This window comes from Macrobrachium nipponense, chromosome 12 (genome assembly GCF_015104395.2).
Source record: "Macrobrachium nipponense isolate FS-2020 chromosome 12, ASM1510439v2, whole genome shotgun sequence".
Classification (NCBI taxonomy): Eukaryota; Metazoa; Arthropoda; class Malacostraca; order Decapoda; family Palaemonidae; genus Macrobrachium; species Macrobrachium nipponense.
The window spans coordinates 45468058-45487548 of NC_087205.1; the positions used below are offsets into that span (position 1 = coordinate 45468058).

Below are 19491 nucleotides of genomic sequence, written 5' to 3' on the forward strand. Positions count from 1 at the left end.
TACATGCATTAGCCTTTACAAGGAAGACTTCGGGTGAATTGCGGGTATGTCTTGATCCTAAGCATCTGAATGTTGCACTAAAGAGGACTTATCATAAGATGAGATAGTGCACAAGATGTCAGGAAGTGTCCTTTATTCAAAGTTGGATGCCAAAAATGGCTATTGGTCAATCAAGCTTGATGAAGAGAGCAGTAAACTTGACACTTTCCAGAGTCCTGCTGGGAAGTATCATTTCCTCCGCCTGCATTTTGGACTCAGTGTTTCACAAGATATTTTCCAGTGTCGGATGGATAAGATTCTTGGAAAAGTAGGAGAGGGAGTAATTGGTATAGCTGATGACGTTGTGGTTCATGGAAGAGACTACAGGAACATGATTATAATCTTCATTAGTTACTGAAGGTGGCCAGGGAAGAAGGCCTTGTTTTTCGGGCTGAGAAATGCCATGTGCGACAACAAACCATAATTTTTACAGTCTTGTATGGTCTAAGGATGGCATGCAACCAGACCCTGCAAAGTGAGATGAAATCAATCAACGACTCCCTCCATCAAGCGTGAGAGAACTACAAAGTTTCTTAGGACTTTACAGTACTTAAGCTTTTTTGTACCCCTAATGGCAGAGAAAACTAAGGTTTTAAGGCAGTTACTCAAGAAGGAAGTCCCATATGAGTGGACCATTGACCATCAGAGATCATTTGATGAACTCAAGGAAGCAATTCATTCAGATATGAGACTACGTTACGGTAGTACCTCGAGATACGAAAGGCTCAACTTACGAAAAACTTGAGATACGAAAGCCAATACAAAAAATTTAACAGCTCTACATACAAAAAGTTTTCAAGATATGAAAGGTTTCTGAAAGTTCGAGATTCGCCCGAACCACCGATAACAATTTTGAAACTCACGCCGCCATCTTAGTACTAGTAGACTCGCCACCATCCTCCTGCTCTCCCATTGGTTCCTGATGCTAGTCACGGCCATGAGATCCTTCTCTCCTATTGGCCAGCGTCCCTCCCATCATGCATATATGTACGTGGTGGCGTGCCTTGGCCACTCGGTACCAGCATCATTATAGTACGCATGCGGTATTCGTTTTGGGATCGTCAACTGTTTCTGAATCTACTAGTCAGAGTTGACATTGTGATGGTGTTTGTGTCATGTGTATTTTAAAAAAAAATTTCTCATATCTTTTCACAGAAAATGGAAAAAGGAGAGCACCTCTTGAGTGAAGAAATTTTTTTTTTTTAATTTTAGTTTTTTGTAAAGTTAAGTGTACGTACGTACGTATGTATCTGCCGTTTGTCCTCTTCCTCCTCTGCCGCCACTTTCGGAGATAGCATCACTCAAAAGGTAAGCTTCCACATTTTACGTACAGTATTTCTTGTATACCATGTGCACTAATACATTTTATTTACAGGTTAATTTGCATTTCGTTATTAAGTTAGGTATTGAATGGTCCAAATTGTTGTAGTATTTCATTGTTTATAGGTCAATTTAGCTTTATTATGAAATTTACTGGGGTGTTTTTGGAGGGCTTGGAACGGATTAGCCATTTTACATGTAAAATGTGGTCCAAGATACTAAAACCTCGGAACGGATTAATTTCGTATCTCGAGGTACCACTGTATTTTAATACAACAAGTCCTGTTACTCTTGAAGTAGATGCCTCGCAGCATGGGCTGGGAGCTGCTCTGATGCAAGATGGGAGGCCAGTTAGGTTAGGTTAGTATCCTAACCTATATGTTACACTTCTATGACTGTCTTTGTGTAAGGGGGGGTATGCCCCCCTGGTCAGGTAACATGTTCTACTAGGTTAGGTTTTCTAACCTATATGTTACACTTCTAAGACTGCCTTTATGTAAGGGGGTTTATGTTCTACTAGGTTAGGTTAGGTTGGTTAGGTTAGTATCCTAACCTATATGTTACACTTCTAAGATTGCCTTCCCTAAGGGGGGTTACGGTAACACTTTCTACTAGGTAGGTTAGATTAGGTTAGGTTAGTATCCTAACTTATAAGTTACTCTTGCTTTAACTTTCTTTAAGGGAGGGTATGGGGGGCAGAGCACCATCAGTCAGGTTACACAATTTTTACAATTGTTTTCAGCCTTTCTTGTTAAGTTCAATTACTCCCTTAACTGGCCAATCTGATCCTTGAAAATTGATATTTCATTCATTATTCACTAAAATGGCCTCTTGACTTGTACTTGATAATTTATACTTAAGTATCAGATGTGTAAAACCCTGTATATAAATATATACACGCATTCATGTTTTTTTTTAAGCATAAATATTTACCCCGCCCCGTCCTCCCTACCCTGTTTCGCGCAACACCGCCCCCACCCCAATTTTCTCCTGAAAATGCTTTCCGGGCCGTGTATTTCATTTCAGTTTAAATGTTATCAACCACCACGATGGCCGAGTCATTTCCTGGCACCTCCCACTCCTCCAGGCCCATTACCAACTCGACTCGACTCTACCCAGTACTTGTGTTAACAGTTTCCTTAGTTATAAGACTTTTCAGTCAATTACTCAGGGCAGTATGAAAGGTTGGTAATGTACAGTCAAAATCATGGCCTTTTGAGAAAAGCCTTTTGCCCTCGTGTCTACGAATGTAGGCTAGACTTCAAAAGGAAGGTGTTTATGTAACATTTAAGGTAAAGTTCTTAATCTTTATGTACATTATTTAGTTATATCAATTGTTTTGGTGTTCCTAAGGTTTAGTGCTCTTGATGTTGGTGATATTTATTGGGAATTGTTATTTCACATCATATGCTAGCGTGGCTTTACCAACTCGTACCTGTGCCTTCCTCTCCCTGGTCCCCCCCTCCTCCTTAAAGGACATAAGGCTCCCTGTTGGTTACGTATCCCACACCCCCTACTAGCATTCAAATATGGCGGTTTGTTTACGTTTCTTGGCCCCGAACCAAAACTTCGAAGATTGTTCAGTCGAAGTAGACTATGGCAGTTAACGTTTTCCTATGTTATTTTGCTTACTTTACAATAGTTTAAGGTAATATTTTGCCCGTCGACTGTAACTAATCTGTTATTTACCTTTGAACTCGGTACATTGGTACATCGCACCCCTTGTACCTTCATGTTGTTTTCAAAGGTAAATTACGCTTTAATTACAGTCGACCGAATAAATATTACTTTAAATTCTTGTTCAGCAGGTTAAATAACATAGGGAAACGTCAACTGCCATAGTCTACTGTACCGCGGAATCCGGGCTTAGAATTACCCTCTTTTATTACAAAACATGGGCATAAATTATCACTCAATAATCACAGTAACTGTTGTTCATTAATTACGAAGGCTACGTAAAAATTTCATCCTGGCCTGGCAGTATCAGCAATGCTAGCACACATCGGTAGTCATCGTACATCAGCTTCTTGAAAAACGTCTCGGGTAATCATCGTGCATCGGCAACTCAAAACGGCGGCGTGTGGCGGAATCTTTGATGATTCGGCGGTTGCATAGGCTACTCTTAATGTCTATGCTCACTGCACAATATGTTGCAAACTTGAATGATCATACCTGGATCCAAGTTATATCCTCTTGATGATCGCAATCCTTCACATTTATATGTCGAAAATGTTGATCATCGGAAGGTCTCTACCAGCCAAAACAACTTGGAGACGATGCTGTCGGATTTAATACCTTAATTTTAGCCACTTAGTATCTTCAAAATCTGGGGCCGACTCTCTCTGTATACATTTTTGAAGCTTGCCTCCGCTGCCACCATGTTATATGGTGGGATGTTTTAATGATACACCCAATAAAATAGCATTATTTTATTGTGTAACACACTTGCTGAGGTAGGGACGAGTCAGTCCATGATGTAAACAACTTGGGAATACAAACAATGGTTTTGTACATAAAAACAAGAGTCATCATACTGAAACAGAGACACACTAGGTCTAATGATTCCTTCCTCTTCCCATTTATTGACCTCTTTTTCTACCTATTCTCTGATTTTGAAAGGTATGCGGTATGCAGGAATAAAAATGGGTTTTGTACCTTTCTCTAAGTTTACCTTATGTTCTAACACTTTAGTTAATCCCAGTTTATCCCCTTGTAAAGCTACTGTGTTCCCAAATTCTGCCAAGAGCTCGCTTACCGCTTCTATATGCTCATTATAATCTGCACTAGCTAAATGTTCTCTGAATATTTGCTTCCTTGATTGCATTTCTGCCTCTGAAAACTCAGTTTTCCCCTCTACAATGGCCACTGAACCACTGCCATTACTCCAATCTTGGAGATCTACAACATATGTATTCTTCTGGTATTTCCTAACTATATAATTACAGTTCAATTATTCTACCCATGTAACACCAGTGTTTGATACACTGTTCACTTATGCAGTGCTAATAACCCCTCTAGGTTCTCGCTACCCTCAATTATGCATACTTCCGTGGTTTTTTTCACTCCTAAATTTGACTTTTACCATAGTCTTTGAACCTGGCATTAAAATAACATCCTTTGATAAAACACATTTATATTTGTGGTTAGTACCTCCCCATCCACCAAGACCCCATTGTTAGTATCAGTAATAATATCAGTATTAGTATCAGTATCACCACCCATAACGACATTGTCAAACCCACCAAAATTGTTACCACCATGGCCCCTAATTTCCTGTTTAACATCACCACATCTTCCCCGTATCATCAGTGTGGGTTTTGGTATCACCACTCCCCATATCCCCAGTATCATTACCATTAGCACCGCTAAACGCACCCCCATTTTCAGCAATCTCCGTATCATTAGTTTCACTTGCGTCCTCATTAGGGATAAGAACACTGGGTATTCCAACTGTTATACCACTAACACCTTCATGGACCGATATCTTGTGTCTTCTATGTGCAGGATGGCCCAGCAAAAGTCTGTTGCCCAACGCAGTCCCTTTTATAACCAAAAATGGTTCTATTAACACTATCACCCAGAGTAAACCGTATTCTAACAAAACCCAGGGTGTTTCATCTATAGGCTTGCACATCACACACTGTCTCCGTTGAGGGTTTCAAAGGGTAATGGGAGAACATGGATTGATACAGATTATGATCCATCAAGTTTATACTAGCGCCGGTGTCAATAAAGACCAGGATACCCACATCCTCCGTTGTTCCATATACGATAGGTCTGGGCTCTGGGGTGTCCCCCACGAGACCAAAATGGCACGTACAAATCATCTGTACCCTTTTTTGTTGATCGGCTTTCCAAAAATTTCGCCGATCCCTTTGCTCTCTTAAGTGACCTGCCTGGGAAGTTCTCGTATTGTAACTCCCTAATTTTTTAGGTGTAGGTCTCGCATCTCTCCGTATCTGAGACGGACAGGCTTGCCAACAGTGATCCACACTCTTACACATTCCACAATATTTGACTCTACATACTTTCTATGTGTGCCCTGGTTTATAAAAATTGTAGCAATGCAACTGCTGTTGCCTTTGATCGATCGATCCTCTGTTATATTCCACTTTTGCACACAAATGGGGAGAAGGAAATTCTGTGTCTATTTGCATCGTATTTCTTTATGAAAACTCTTATACTTTAAGATCTGCCCTCTGCCCCGACCTCAGTAACATTGATATATTTATGCACACACCAACCCCAACACAAAAATTAATAATACATCATCCACCAATAAAAGATAACATAAACATGCACCACCCCAATAAACCGCTATATGAACTCGCCGCTTCTCAGGTTCAAGGTTAATCAGCTGATTTAACTGGTACACTCGACAAGAAAACTGAAGATACAGTTTTCATTAGCTTTCGTTCATCCAATTTCCCATTTGTTTTTACTGAAAAGACATAATATCGCTAAATTTACTCTAGAATATGAAAATATACTGCAAATTATATCATATAAATTAAAACTGCAAAACAAAACTGTTCAGATTCTTAAAAACACGATATATGTCCGAAACAATTGGAATTTCTAAGATGGATTCATTCAGAGAGATCTGGTAAATAGAATGTGAATTTCTGATTTTAGTACTATGTATCACGACGACAATATTTACTCGTTTTGCTTCATGAACGGGGATATATTGCATCATCGTAAGTGGTGAATGCAATTATTTTAGTTTCTACAAACTTATGTTTGTATTTCAAAGCAATTAAAGTTAGCTGACGTCAATGGCACTCAATGTTGCAACGACTAAGGTAGGTTGAACAAATCTAGTTGCATCTGCAAGAGCGTTTTCTATGATGTGAGGAGGAGCCCTAGAACTTCGAGCGGGAAAGCGCAAGTCACTGGATACTGGCTAACGTAACGGATTTCACACTTTGATTACTTTGACGTTGACATGGATCGAATACTAATTGCTGTTTACAAAGCTACTGTCTTTAAACATAAATCTTAATCAAGGTTAAAGTAGCATGTCAGCTCAAAGATTTTCTGGCTATATGCTCCCATTACGAAGTGGTTCGTAGTAGCCTACAGCCCTACACAACTGCATTTCTTTGCCGCGAGGCTGAAAGATCTCCCACATATAAAACTTTAATTGGCTGTGCAATACATATTGAGTTATTTGTGGTAATAAATATTTTTACTGAACACAGCTTTTTTCGTGAATGATCTGTGGATGAAACCCGATTTTCAAAAGTAAAGACTATATCAAGAGAGCAAGAATGACCGTACGCTGTGTCTAAAATTTTCCACGTCTTTTTACAATCTTTGAATGCTACGGCAACTGTCAAATGTAATCAAGATTAGGGTATGAATTTCTTAGAGAATTAACTTGAATATTGTGATCCTTCAAATTTTATCTAGCATAGTGCAGCACGATCTTGGCAGTCATATCATATCGCGCAAGCATAGGCCTATCAATAGAGATACTTAATTCATTATATTTTCTTCTGCCTTTCCCCCCCGTCACAAGTCCGTCACCAGTACTATAATTCTCTCTCTCTCTCTCTCTCTCTCTCTCTCTCTCTCTCTCTCTCTCTCTCTCTCTCTCTCTCTCTCCACATTTGAAACATTTGAAACATTTGAAAAAATATTTTCACTTAACCTCTCAAAGTAAATATAATGAATTAAGTATCTCTATCGATAGGCCTATGCTTGCGCACGCTCTCTCTCTCTCTATCGTCATAATATTCCATTCTTTACTGTATTGTTCCTCACGATCTCCACAAGTACTACCAAATTTTAAAACCCTTTCTCTCATTGTTTAAGATACGTCTTTAATTACGTATGAATTTTACGTCAGTTTAGTGTCTAAGTCAGTTTAGTGTCAAACATTACTTATAAATAAGGTTTTTAACAGTAGGTTTTAAAAAAGGATGATCGATATTCTACCCTCAACTGACATTACCAAACCAATTAACGAATAATATAGAGCTTGTTTCTACATTCAAGTATAAATGATTATAGGACCTCAACAGAATCTTTATGGTGTAAAGTTGATGGAAATCTAGAAAGCAACAAACGCTATTATTTTGAAGCTCCGGCCCCTTTTAAGAGTTGCCAAGTGTGGCATTATTGAACAATATATGTCCGAAGATTTAAAAAAAACTGTATCTTAAGTTTCTTTGCCGAGTGTACAAGGTCACGCTGGTATACAAAAAACGGGAAGAAGATAGTTCGAGAAAGAAAGCGTATGTCGAACCCTTAATTCGCTGAGTTAGCGTCTGTCCACTCGGCTGCCTCTCTCTCTCTCTCTCTCTCTCTCTCTCTCTCTCTCTCTCTCTCTCTCTCTCTCTCTCATGCCAAGCACAAAACCAAAACTTATAATACCACTTTTCCACTGTATTTTAATACCACAAAACCACTAATGTCCACCGAATCTCGAGGGACATTAAAATAAAACACACTGTTGAGTAAATTAACACCAAAAAAGAAAAAAAGAAAGAAAACATAAGCTAATAGGACAAAAGTCAGTACCTGCCTACATTGCAACCGCGCGTAACCAATTCCTGTTATGATATAAATTCACTTTACTGCCCCTCCTCAAACACAGGAACATGTCTTTACACTAACCCACAGCTAAGAAGAATACCCGCACTAGGTAACACACACACACACACACACACACACACACACACACACACACACATATATATATAGATATATATATATATATATTATAGATATATATATATGTATATATATATATGTGTGTGTGTGTGTGTGTGTGTGTGTGTGTGCATGTGCACGAACACGAGCGTAAAAGGTGCACGGACTGTCTGCCTACAGTTTTAGTGAATTCCAAGCCGAGTTGGACAACTGACAGAATAGAAGTCCTCATATGAATGATAAAAATATTTGGTAACTGCTATTTTATATGCAAGCAATTAGTTTTGTGCTGGTAATAGAAATGAATACTAATACTTGTCTGATGAAGAGAATTACATTATCACTATCATCATGCTGAAACTGTTTAAGAATACAAATCAGGTTAACCATCATTGATGAAGGATACTGAGATACAAGATTAAGTCTTATGGCGGTTTCTTTATACTTTGTTTACAAATCCCACTCTGTTAATAATTTTAATTTGCTAAGTTATTGGGGGGCGGCATTTATGTTTGCCATGTACACGCAGCAAGGAAAGTTAAGATACAGTTTTTTTAAAATCTTCGGACATATAGTGTTCAATAATGCCACACCTGGCAACTCTTGAAAGGGGGCGGAGCTTCAAAATCATAGCTTTTGTTGCTTTCTAGATTTCCATTAACTTTACACCATAAAGATTCTGTAGCGGTCCTATAATCATTTATACTTGAATGTAGAACAGGCTCTATATTATTCGTTAATATTGGTTTGGTAACGTTAGTTCAGGGTAAAATATCGACCATCCTTTTTAAAAACCTACTGTGAAACCTTAATTATAAGTAATGTTTGACACAAAACTGACGTAAAATTCATATGTAACTAAAGACGGATCTTAAACAGTGAGAGAAAGTGTTTTAAAATTTGGGTAGTATTTGTGGAAATCGTGAGGAACAATACAGTAAAGAATGGAATATTATGACGATAGAGAGAGAGGGAGAGAGAGCGCGCAAGCATAGGCCTATTGATAGAGATACTTAATTCATCATATTTACTTTGAAAGATTAAGTGATAATATTTTTTCAAATGTTTCAAAAGTTGGGAAATAGAGAGAGAGAGAGATGGGGGAAAGAACTTGGAAGAGAGAGAGAGAGAGAGAGAGAGAGAGAGAGAGAGAGAGCGCACACAAGCATAGTCCTATCTATAGAGGTACTTAATTCATAAATATTTACTTTGTGAGATTGAGTGATAATATTTTTTAAATTTTTTTTAAAAGTGGAGAGAGAGAGAGAGAGAGAGAGAGCAAAATCTGCTCACGTGAAAGCTTAGGCCTATTTATAACTACTTAATTTCATTATATTTTCTTTGGGAGATTGAGTGGTAATGTATATTTTTAAAGTATGTTTTAGAAGTGGAGAGAGAGAGAGAGAGAGAGTATTAGTGATGGACTTGTGATGGGGGAAAGGCAGAAGAAAATATAATGAATTAAGTATATCTATCGATAGGCCTATGCTTGTGCGATATGATATGACTGCCAAGATTGTGCTGCACTATGCTAGATAAAATTTGAAGGATTATAATATTCAAATTAATTCTCTGAGAAATTCATACCCTAATCTTGATTTCATTCGACAGTTGCTGTAGCATTTAAAGATTGTAAAAAGACGTGGAAGATTTTAGACACAAGCTGCGGTCATTCTTGCTCTCTTGACATATTCTGTACTTTTGAAAATCGGGTTTCATCCACAAATCATTCACGAAAAAAAGCCGTGTTAAGAAAAAATAATTATTACCACAAATAGCTCAATATGTATTGCACAGGCAATTAAAGTTTTATATTTTCTTTAATGTTGGGGTAATGTGCTGCTGTCTGGGTTGCTGTGCACACATGGCAATTTAATTAAGGAAATCTTCGTGGGTCCCGATAGTGGCGAGCACTGCCATTCTGTATTATATTATGTAATTAAGTGTATTTATCTTCCTGAAGACATCGAACCAACTATTTTTCTTATATAAGTTAATTTGCATGTTTGGCCAAATGTGTATAGGGGTTATATAAGAATGCTAGGTTAGTTCTTGTCTCAGCTTTTGGCGACTACCAGCGATTTTAAGGTAAACACAAGTTGATTTCTGGTTTGTATTATAATTCCAGTGCCTAAAATTCCTACTGTTGTTGCCTTCTTAAAGAAAATTATGTGCTGTGGACCATTTTGAGCAATCGGAGGATATAATTTCACCACAGTAATAATTCTTTTTTTGGTCCTTTGAACCGGATCCGCGATCATCATAGCCAAACCTTTCCCAGATCTTGGTTCTCGTTTGCATAAACTAGTTGGCAGTTATCATCATTATGGCAGAGCCCAACCTTGTTTACATTCATATAGGCTAGGCTAAGATTTCGTTATTATTTGGATTCAGTCATAACTTGTGTTTACCTAGCATGACCTTTCAGTAACTTGAAAGTTAGCCCAATTTTAGTCTAGTATTTTCGTCTCCTATTTTCAGACCTACCTAATAATTTGACATATATAGCCTGCTCGTTATATTTACGCAGATTGCAAAGAAATTTGTAATATTACTGTAAGGCATATTTATTTGTTTTCTGGGTTGTATTTGGAAGAAAAAATTTTGAGAATTTGGGTATTAGGTATTAACCAATTTGGAATTTATGCTAACTAGGGTGGCTTAGTGAGTTTGAGCCTAAAACTTCATTTGAATTTTGTTGTCAGGTGCACATTTATTTGTGGAATTAGCCTAGGCTAGCCTAAGGTTTTTGGCTATTTGTAACAGCCTTTGACTTTGGTTTTTTTTTTTAGCCTATTTTGACTGTATGGTCAGTCTTTTTCTCTTTGTTTTGCTAGCCTAAGGTTTTTGGGTATTTATAACAGCCTTTATATTTGTCTTTTGGGCCATTTTGACTGTATGGTCAGTCTTATGTTGTTGGCTTCGCTAGCCTAAGGTTTTTGGCTATTTGTAACAGCCTTTATATTTGGCTTTTAGCTCATTTTGACTGTATGGTCAGTCTTTTGCTCTTAGCTTTGATAGCCTAAGGTTTTTGGCTATTTGTATCAACCTTTGGATTTGGCTTTTAGCCCATTTTGACTGTATGGTCAGTCATTTGCTGTTGACTTTGCTAGCCTAAGGTTTTTGGGTATTTGTAACAGCCATTGTATTTGGCTTATAGCCCATTTTGACTGTATGGTCAGTCTTTTGTTGTTGGCTTCACTAGCCTACGGTTTTTGGGTATTTGTAACAGCCTTTGTAATTTGGCTTTTAGCCCATTTTGACTGTATGGTCAGTCTTTTGCTGTTGGCGGCTTTGCTAGCCTAAGGTTTTTGGCTATTTGTAACAGCCTTTGGATTTGGCCTTTAGCCCATTTTGACTGGATGGTCAGTCTCTTGCTGTTGGCTTTGTTAGCCTTTTGGTTTGGCTTGTTTAGCCTCTTAGTTTTAGCTCTTGGCTTTGCCTACTGATTTGACTAATTTACAGCTAGCAATTTGCTTTTGCTAAAAGGTATATGAAATTGGTTTAAGATCCATATTGAAGTTGCAGTTTGCTAGTGAATCATATTTCGTTAAGTTGTATCATGGCAAATTTCAAGATTACTGATGGGTTCAAGGGAGCTGTTACTAGATCGTTACGTAGTGCTACAGCAACTATTGGTGTAGCTAGTCCAACTTTGATGACTGTAAAAGCCAATGTGGAAACGTTGCAAAAGCGACGGAACAAATATTTGGATGTATGGGATCAATATATCTCCGAGAGAGATTCTTTGAGTGATGATGAGTTTGATGTCCTTGAGAAGAATCTTGCTCAATATGAAGTTTTGTATTATACAGAGACCAATAAATTATTAGATGTTTTAGATCAACTACAGAGTGCAGTTCCTGGAATTTTCAATCCTGTTCCAACACAACAGTGTGCTAGGGTGCATTTACTTGAAGTAAAGATTAATAGCTTTGATGGAAGGGTAGAAGAATGGCAAACTTGGTGGGGCAGTTTCTGTTCATTAGTTCATGATCTTAAGGATATGGACAAGGTATTGAAAATGACACACCTTAAGTCATGTTTGAAAGGTAAAGCATTGTTAGATGTCTCAGGATTTCAGGTCACAGACCAAACTATGATTATGCTATTGCAGCTTTGCAGGATAGATTTGCCAACCCAGAGAAGGTAAAACAAACATTAGTGCTTCAGTTGTTCAATATGGTTAAGCTTAAGAATACTGCTAAGGAATTGGAGCAGTTTAAGCAGGATTTGAAAGAATTATGAAGACTCTTCAACACTATGTTACTGATTTACAGTCTTCCCATTGGCGTATTGCTGTTCTGTTACAGAGCAAGTTGCCTACAGAGGTAGAGATGTTCATTTTTCAGAAATTTCACACTAAATATTTTACAGTTGACCACCTTGAATTTCTTGATAGGATGCCAAATAGTGGCAAATTACAGTCTGATAGTGATAAATTTCCACAGGATAGTGGCAAATCTCAAGTTGGAGGTAAAGTGAAATCCTCCAACCAGACACGGCAGGTATTTACAGATAAGACTCAGATCGGAACTTATTCAGTTGAAGCAACATCTTCTAAAAACCAATGTTTATTGTGTTCATCAGATAGTCACAGAGCCAGACGATGCTCAAAGTATACTGATGCAACTTCCTGAAGAAGTAGGGTGGTAGATATAGGACGGTGTTCTAGATGTTTAAGAAATAAGCATAATGGCAGGTGTTTGCAGCCTGTTAAATGCTTTGTCTGCAATAAAACTAATCATAATGAAGCTTTTTGCTACAGAAATTTTGGAGGCAAGTTGCAAAGTGAGGTGAAATCAGATGGTACTGTAAAGTCGGATAAGCAAGTTAACAGTGCTACAAACATTGAAGTTAAGAGTGTAGTTTCAAGTACAAAGAGTGCTGGGTCCAAATATTCTTCTGCTTTAGCTACGGCTCAGGTCAAGGTATCTAATAATGATAATTCGAAGACAGTATGTTCGCTGCTTTTTCGATCCTGGATCGGAGATTTCATTTATTACTTCCAAGTTAGCTACGGCACTACAGCTAAAGACTGTTGAGAGTCAACAACTTGTTTTGCAAGGTTTTCAGTTCCAGCCAAATGAGGGACACTTTGATATTGTGACACCTCTAGTTTCTTTAGGTAGGAGGATTACGAAGATGAGAGTTGTAATTGTGGATGAGTTACCAGGTAGTATTTCTGCACCAGGCATGCATAAGGTTTATCAAATGCTGCAGGGTAAAGGGATTAAAACTGCAGATGAAATTTCATCTGACACTGTCTCAGGGATTGAATTAATTGTGGGTTCTGATTATTTTGCCGATTTTGTTGATGGTGTTACCAAGTATGAAGGTGTTAGATTGTTTGAGACACCTGGTGGTTACATTCCATTTGGTAGGATTTCCTCACAATTTTCCAATAACCTGGAAACTTCCATTAAGACAAATGTTGTTTGCAGATTAACTGCTAATATTTCTCCTCTTCATGTTAGCGATTTGATTGAAGAGGATAATGAACAAGTTCATAAATTATGGGAATTAGAATCGATAGGCATCAATCCAACTGCCCCATCTGTAGGTGATTGTGTCTACAAAAGGTATGTCAATAGTGTTGAGTATCAAAATGGACAGTATTTTGTTCGTCTTCCCTGGAAAGAAAATTGCCCTCTTTTGCCCAACAACCATAGAATGGCTTTAGGTCAAGTGTATACATTAAGAAAAAATTTATCTTAGGTTCCTGGACATTTGGATGCATACCATAATATCATCCAGGATCAGTTAAAACAGAAATTTATTGAGAAAGTTCCTGATGCAGTAGCTGGTGCTAATACACATTATATTCCGCATCACAGGGTGCTTAAAGATTCGGTCACTACCCCCTTAAGGATAGTGTATAATTGAAGTGCTCGAGATGGAAAGGATAATCCTTCTCTCAATGATTGTTTAATCAAGGGACCCTCCCTGACAGAGAAGTTAGGTGATGTTTTGTTAACATTTAGTCAATGATTTTGCATTTTGTGCAGATATTAGCAAGGCTTTTTGTGGGTAGGTCTGCAGAATGTTGATCGAGATTTTGTTAGATTTCTGTGGTTCCGAGATCCGCAGAATCCAGAAGCAGGTTTAGACACTTATAGATTTGCTAGTGTGCTGTTTGGTAGCACATCATCTCCATTTTTGTTGATGGCAGCACTTGACTATCATTTGAGTAGGTCAGGTAGCCCCTTTAACAATTTGATTGCCAAATCCTTTTATGTTGATAATCTTCAGGGTAGTATGTCTAATGAAATAGAATTATCAGAATTTTATGCTGAGACTAACAAGCAACTGAAGAGTGGCAATATGCCACTCAGGACTTGGGTAACTAACAATGAGAAACTTAAAATTAAAATCGAAGAAGATAACAGTGGTTATGTTGTTCCTACCACTACTTCAGTTCTTGGATTGAATTGGGATGTCAACTCAGACATGCTTAGTTCGAAGTCGGCTAAAATATTTGTACCTGAAGTAATCACAAAACGCAATTTACTTAGTTTGGTCTCAACGGTTTTTGATCCACTAGGATTCCTTTGTCCAGTAATCGTATGGGGTAAAATCCTTATTCAAGCTGTTTGGAGGACTAACGTCTCCTGGAATGATCCATTAGGTAAAAGAATTTTTAAGTAGTTGGATGGAATAATATGAAGAGTTCAAGGCACCTGGTGAATTTTCAATACCTCGCAAAGTTGCAATTCAAGGAGTAAACTATGTTTTGCACATATTTTGTGACAGCTCGACCAAAGCTTATGGTTGTGCAGCCTATTTGGTAGGAAATGGAGAAAGTAATCTTGTTATGGCAAAAGCTAAGGTTGCCCCCCTTAAAACAAAAACTCTTACACAATTGGAACTGACATCAATTTGGTTAGGAACTACATTAGCCAACTACATTCACAAAGTTTTAAGCAATATTAATATTTCAAGAAATGTGGTTTGGTCTGATAATGAGGCCGCTATTCAACGGGTCAGAAACGATAATTGCAAAATTACTTATGTCAAGAACAGGGTGGCTGAGATCAGAGAAGTGTCGGCCAATTATCAAATATTTCATGTGTCTTCTGGAGAAAATCCTGCTGACTTAGTGACTCGTGGAGTTGAAGTTAAAGACTTAGTGTCAAATTCTTTATGGTTTAAAGGTCCCGCTTGGCTACCATGTGAAAGTTTGTGGCCAAGTCAAAAGGATGAAGTTGTAGTTTATGAGATAGCAGCGGAGAGACAAGTTGATCCAGTAAAGCTTGAATGTTTATTTGAAGTTAGAGAATGTTCTTCTCTGGAGAAGATTTTCATGATAACGAAATATGTATTTCAGTTTCTGAAAAAATTGTTACTCAAGATATCACCAAATTGAGTGTCAAAGATAACTTTACCATATCCAGCAGTTTAATGGCTGAGATATTATCAACTTACTAAGTTTAAAGAAACTTTTTCTTGGCTGTTTTAGTCTAAGAATCCTGATCCTATTGAATTTAAGAGCTTGTATGATCTGCAGAAACCACATAGCTTGTCTGTGGAATGTTCTGATTTGATTAAGGACTTAGGTCTGTATTTTGATCCATCCATTGGACTGATGAGGTCAAGAGGTCGCCTTCAGCATGCTGAGATTGCTGTGAATTCCAAATACACTGTACTAGTTCCACCGCCTCAGCGGCGTAGTTGGTATGGTATTAGCATTCCACCTCCGTGGTCGCGGGTTCGATTCTCGGCCATTCCGTTGAGGAGTGAGAGATGTGTATTTCTGGTGATAGATGTTCACTCTCGACGTGGTTCGGAAGTCACGTAAAGCCGGTGGTCCCGTTGCTGAATAACCACTGGTTCCATGTAACGTAAAAGCACCATACAAACAAACCACCGGGAGAACATTTAACTAACCTTTTCATTCTAAAGGCACTTGGGTATAATTTACATGGAGGAGTACAGGAAACAACTTTGGATCCCCAAGGGAAGGCAAGCAGTACACAAAGTGATTAGAAAATGTGTTATCTGCAGGGAAGTTGAAGGTAAACCCTGTGTTTACACCGGTCCCCCTGCTTTGCCTTTACATAGAGTTGTTTTGAACAGACCATTTGCGAATGTAGATGTTGATTATTCTGGGCCTTTTGTCATTACAAAGACTGAAGATAATGAGCCAAGGAAGGTTTATATCTGCTTGTTTACTTGTACAGCTACAAGAGCAGTTCACCTAGATGTGGCTTTAGATATGACAGCAGAATCATTCTTATTAAGTTTTCGTAGGTTTTGTGGCACTTGGTCTGTTCCCAAACAAATAATTTCAGAATGGGACAAACTTTAAAGTAACTGCCAAGTTTCTTGAGGAAATATGTAGTGATCCTCAAATACGAGAATATTTTAGTAATCGTGGTATTGTTTGGAAATTCATTGCTCCCAGAGCACCTTGGCAAGGATGATTAAGGTTGTTAAGAACTGTTTGCGAAAGGTTTTGTATCATAAAAGAGTCAGTTTAGATGAACTTCAGACTGTGGTTGTTGAGATTCAATCTCGTGTTGAAAATAGACCGCTCACTTATATCAACAGTGATAGGATGTCTTCAGAACCCTTGTCACCTTCACATCTATTTGGCAGATCGATTGAAGCTATGCCACCAGTAGTTTTAGAGGATGAATCTGATCCTACTTACATGGACCACGATCAATTGAATAAGCAATTTTCCTTATTGTCTTGTATCATTTCCAAGTTTGAGAAGGTCTGGAAGAATGAATATATAATTTCCTTAAGAGAACGTCATTATGGTTCTGATAGAGCTAAGGAATTGAACAATCTTAAAGTTGGGGATGTTGTTTTGGTCCAAGTTGAATCTCCAAGAAGTGAGTGGCCTTAGGTAGAATTGTTGAACTCTGACCTGATTCAGAAGGAGTCATACGTTCTGTAAATGTGTACTGTAAAAGTCATGTCAGTACACGAACAGCTGAAAAGCTTGTACCTTTAGAGGTTAGTGAACCAGTGAATGTGGAACTTATAGGTAATCTTGATGATAATGTGAACACTGATGTTCCTAGTCCCGAAATGCCTCGTCCCCCCAGGTCAAATGATTGAAACATGTCCTCAACGTGCTAGCAAAACTGGAGCTACACTAGAGGAGAGAGCTCATAAAACAAGGAGCTCTGGAAGTTAAGTTTAATTCTTATGTGAGAAATCACCTTTTATTGTTGGTTAATTTTTTTGGAGCTTGGCCAGAGAATGTCATAAATTGACACATTTAATTTTAATTTCCATTAAAAGAAAAGTGTTAATTTCTTTATCATTAATTTTACTTTAGATTTTGTGATTTACTAATTAATGATTACTAATTATTTTTAATTGTAAGTGATATTTTTTTCGACCGTATTTTGCAAATGCAACAAGAGTTTCCCTCCACTTTTTTTCCTGCCTTAATGTTGGGGTAATGGGTTGCTGTGCACACATGGCAATTTAAGGGAAATATTCGTGCCCTGATAGTGGCGAGCACTGCCATTCTGTATTATATTATGTAATTAAGTGTACTTATCTTCCTGAAGATATCGAACCAGCTAGGTATCTTATATAAGTTAATTTGCATGTTTGGCCACATGTGTATAGGGGTTATATAAGAATGCTAGGTTAGTTCTCGTCTCTGCGTTTGGCGACTACCACCGAGATTTAAGATAAACACAAGTTGATTTCTGGTTTGTAATATAATTCCAGTTCCTAAAATTCCTACCGTGGACCATTTTTAACAATCAGAGGATATAATTTCACCACATATCTAAACGGTTTTGTTTTGCAGTTTTAACTTATATAATATAATTTGCAGTGTATTTTCATATTCTAGAGTAAATTTAGCAATATGTCTTTTCAGTAAAAACAAATGGGAAATTCGATTAACGAAAGCTAATGAAAACTGTATCTTCACTTTTTTTGTCGAGTGTACTATACAGTAATGCTCAATTCTGATGCAACATGATTCTTTTTGTATTACCCAGAATCTCAGACTCAATGCGATGTTGGCAAGTAGTGTTAAACTTTTTTTTTTATTTCTAATGTTATACATGTCGAAAAGTTTGCGAATTCACAGCTAGCACTATTTTCCTTGTGGTTATATAAATATGATCCCTATTATGTATTGGTATGATTCGTAATCTGTGATTTTTTCACGTTGCTTTGTTCAAAGTACGGTGTGATAAGGGTAGCGGTGCCATCAATGACAATTACACTTAATATGCTCCTCGGGCTCGTCAACATAACTACCTCTGCAGTATTATAACAGTAGACCTAATAAGCTCAACAGTCATTCATAGCAACATTTTCAAAACATAATTATGAATTATAACAAGTTTTCTTTGAATGCCGAAGTTTTGGGCTGTGTTTAAGCTGCCTGGATGTTGCAAAATGATTTATAGGCTTAAAAAAAATTATGTAAGCCTTTTGAGATGTAATCTGTTACTAATGAATTTATTTGTATATATTACCTGTTCAATGAGGAATCAAAGATGATGATGATTTTGATTATATGGAGAAGATGGCTATTAATCGATATATATATTACTATTAATATCAAGGCATATGGAGCACTTGTTTTTTAACTGGCTTAAAATATTATTTTCTTACAAGTCCATCTGCTTTCTTTTGGTGTATAATTTATTCTTTCGTAAGGTAACTTAAAGTGCAAGAATGTGTAGATAACCTCACTTGCTTTCTGGCCAGAATTTGTTTATATAGAAATGTGATCGCTAAGTGTAAAGAAATCTAACGCACCTAGGCCTAGGAACAAAATCTTGGCTTTGACCAAGGAATGGGCGAATATTTGTTAGTATGCTATCATTTTTGTAGCATTCAAGAAATATGATAAATAATTTTGCATGGAAATCCAAACATTCCTCTTACAAATATAAAATAAATGTTTTCATGATAATTTCATTGTCGCTACTCATTGTAGACCTATGTTACACCAGGTGGATATTGTTGCACCGACACTTAATGGTTACAACACACGCTCCCCTCACACGTTGATATCAATGGGCGCATTCTACTTTTTTATATACCTATTTAATTTTTTTCAGCGCTGTGGTGTAAAAGCAATCAAATAGCGGTTTTTCAAATTTTATGCTTTGTAAGCAATATTAATGTTAGGAAAATTTTTGTCGTTTTTTATTTAACACGTGAACTGAGGTTTGATGATGACTTCGTTTCGGTCAAATGTATCAGCAATGTGTAAATGAAAGTTTTGAAAATGTTTCTTAAGGTTTTTTTTCCTGAAATTTGGCGTTAGTACGTGACATTTTCTTAAAGTTTTGAAAAATATGAAACATTATGGCCTTATTGTATGCAATAATCGTGTTTTCGCGCATTGAAATAACAGACAAACATGGAGCATGTTAGTTGCCACTTAGTGAATTTTGAACGAAATCCTATGCAGTCATGTAGCATGAGTTCTCAATATAGTTGTACATGTGTCATCCTTTGACATATTGTTGCTACATT

General features: G+C 37.4%; 1 protein-coding gene across 1 annotated transcript in view; it reads left to right on the forward strand.

Annotated features, from left to right (window-relative positions):
* Nucleotides 1-1288: 1288 nt before the first annotated feature.
* LOC135224511 (uncharacterized) overlaps nt 1289-19491 on the forward strand; it is a 475768-nt gene continuing 457565 nt past the window's right edge. The window contains exon 1 of the mRNA XM_064263554.1: nt 1289-1347. The gene's annotated coding sequence lies outside the window, so the exon portion shown is untranslated. The remainder of the gene's footprint in view (nt 1348-19491) is intronic.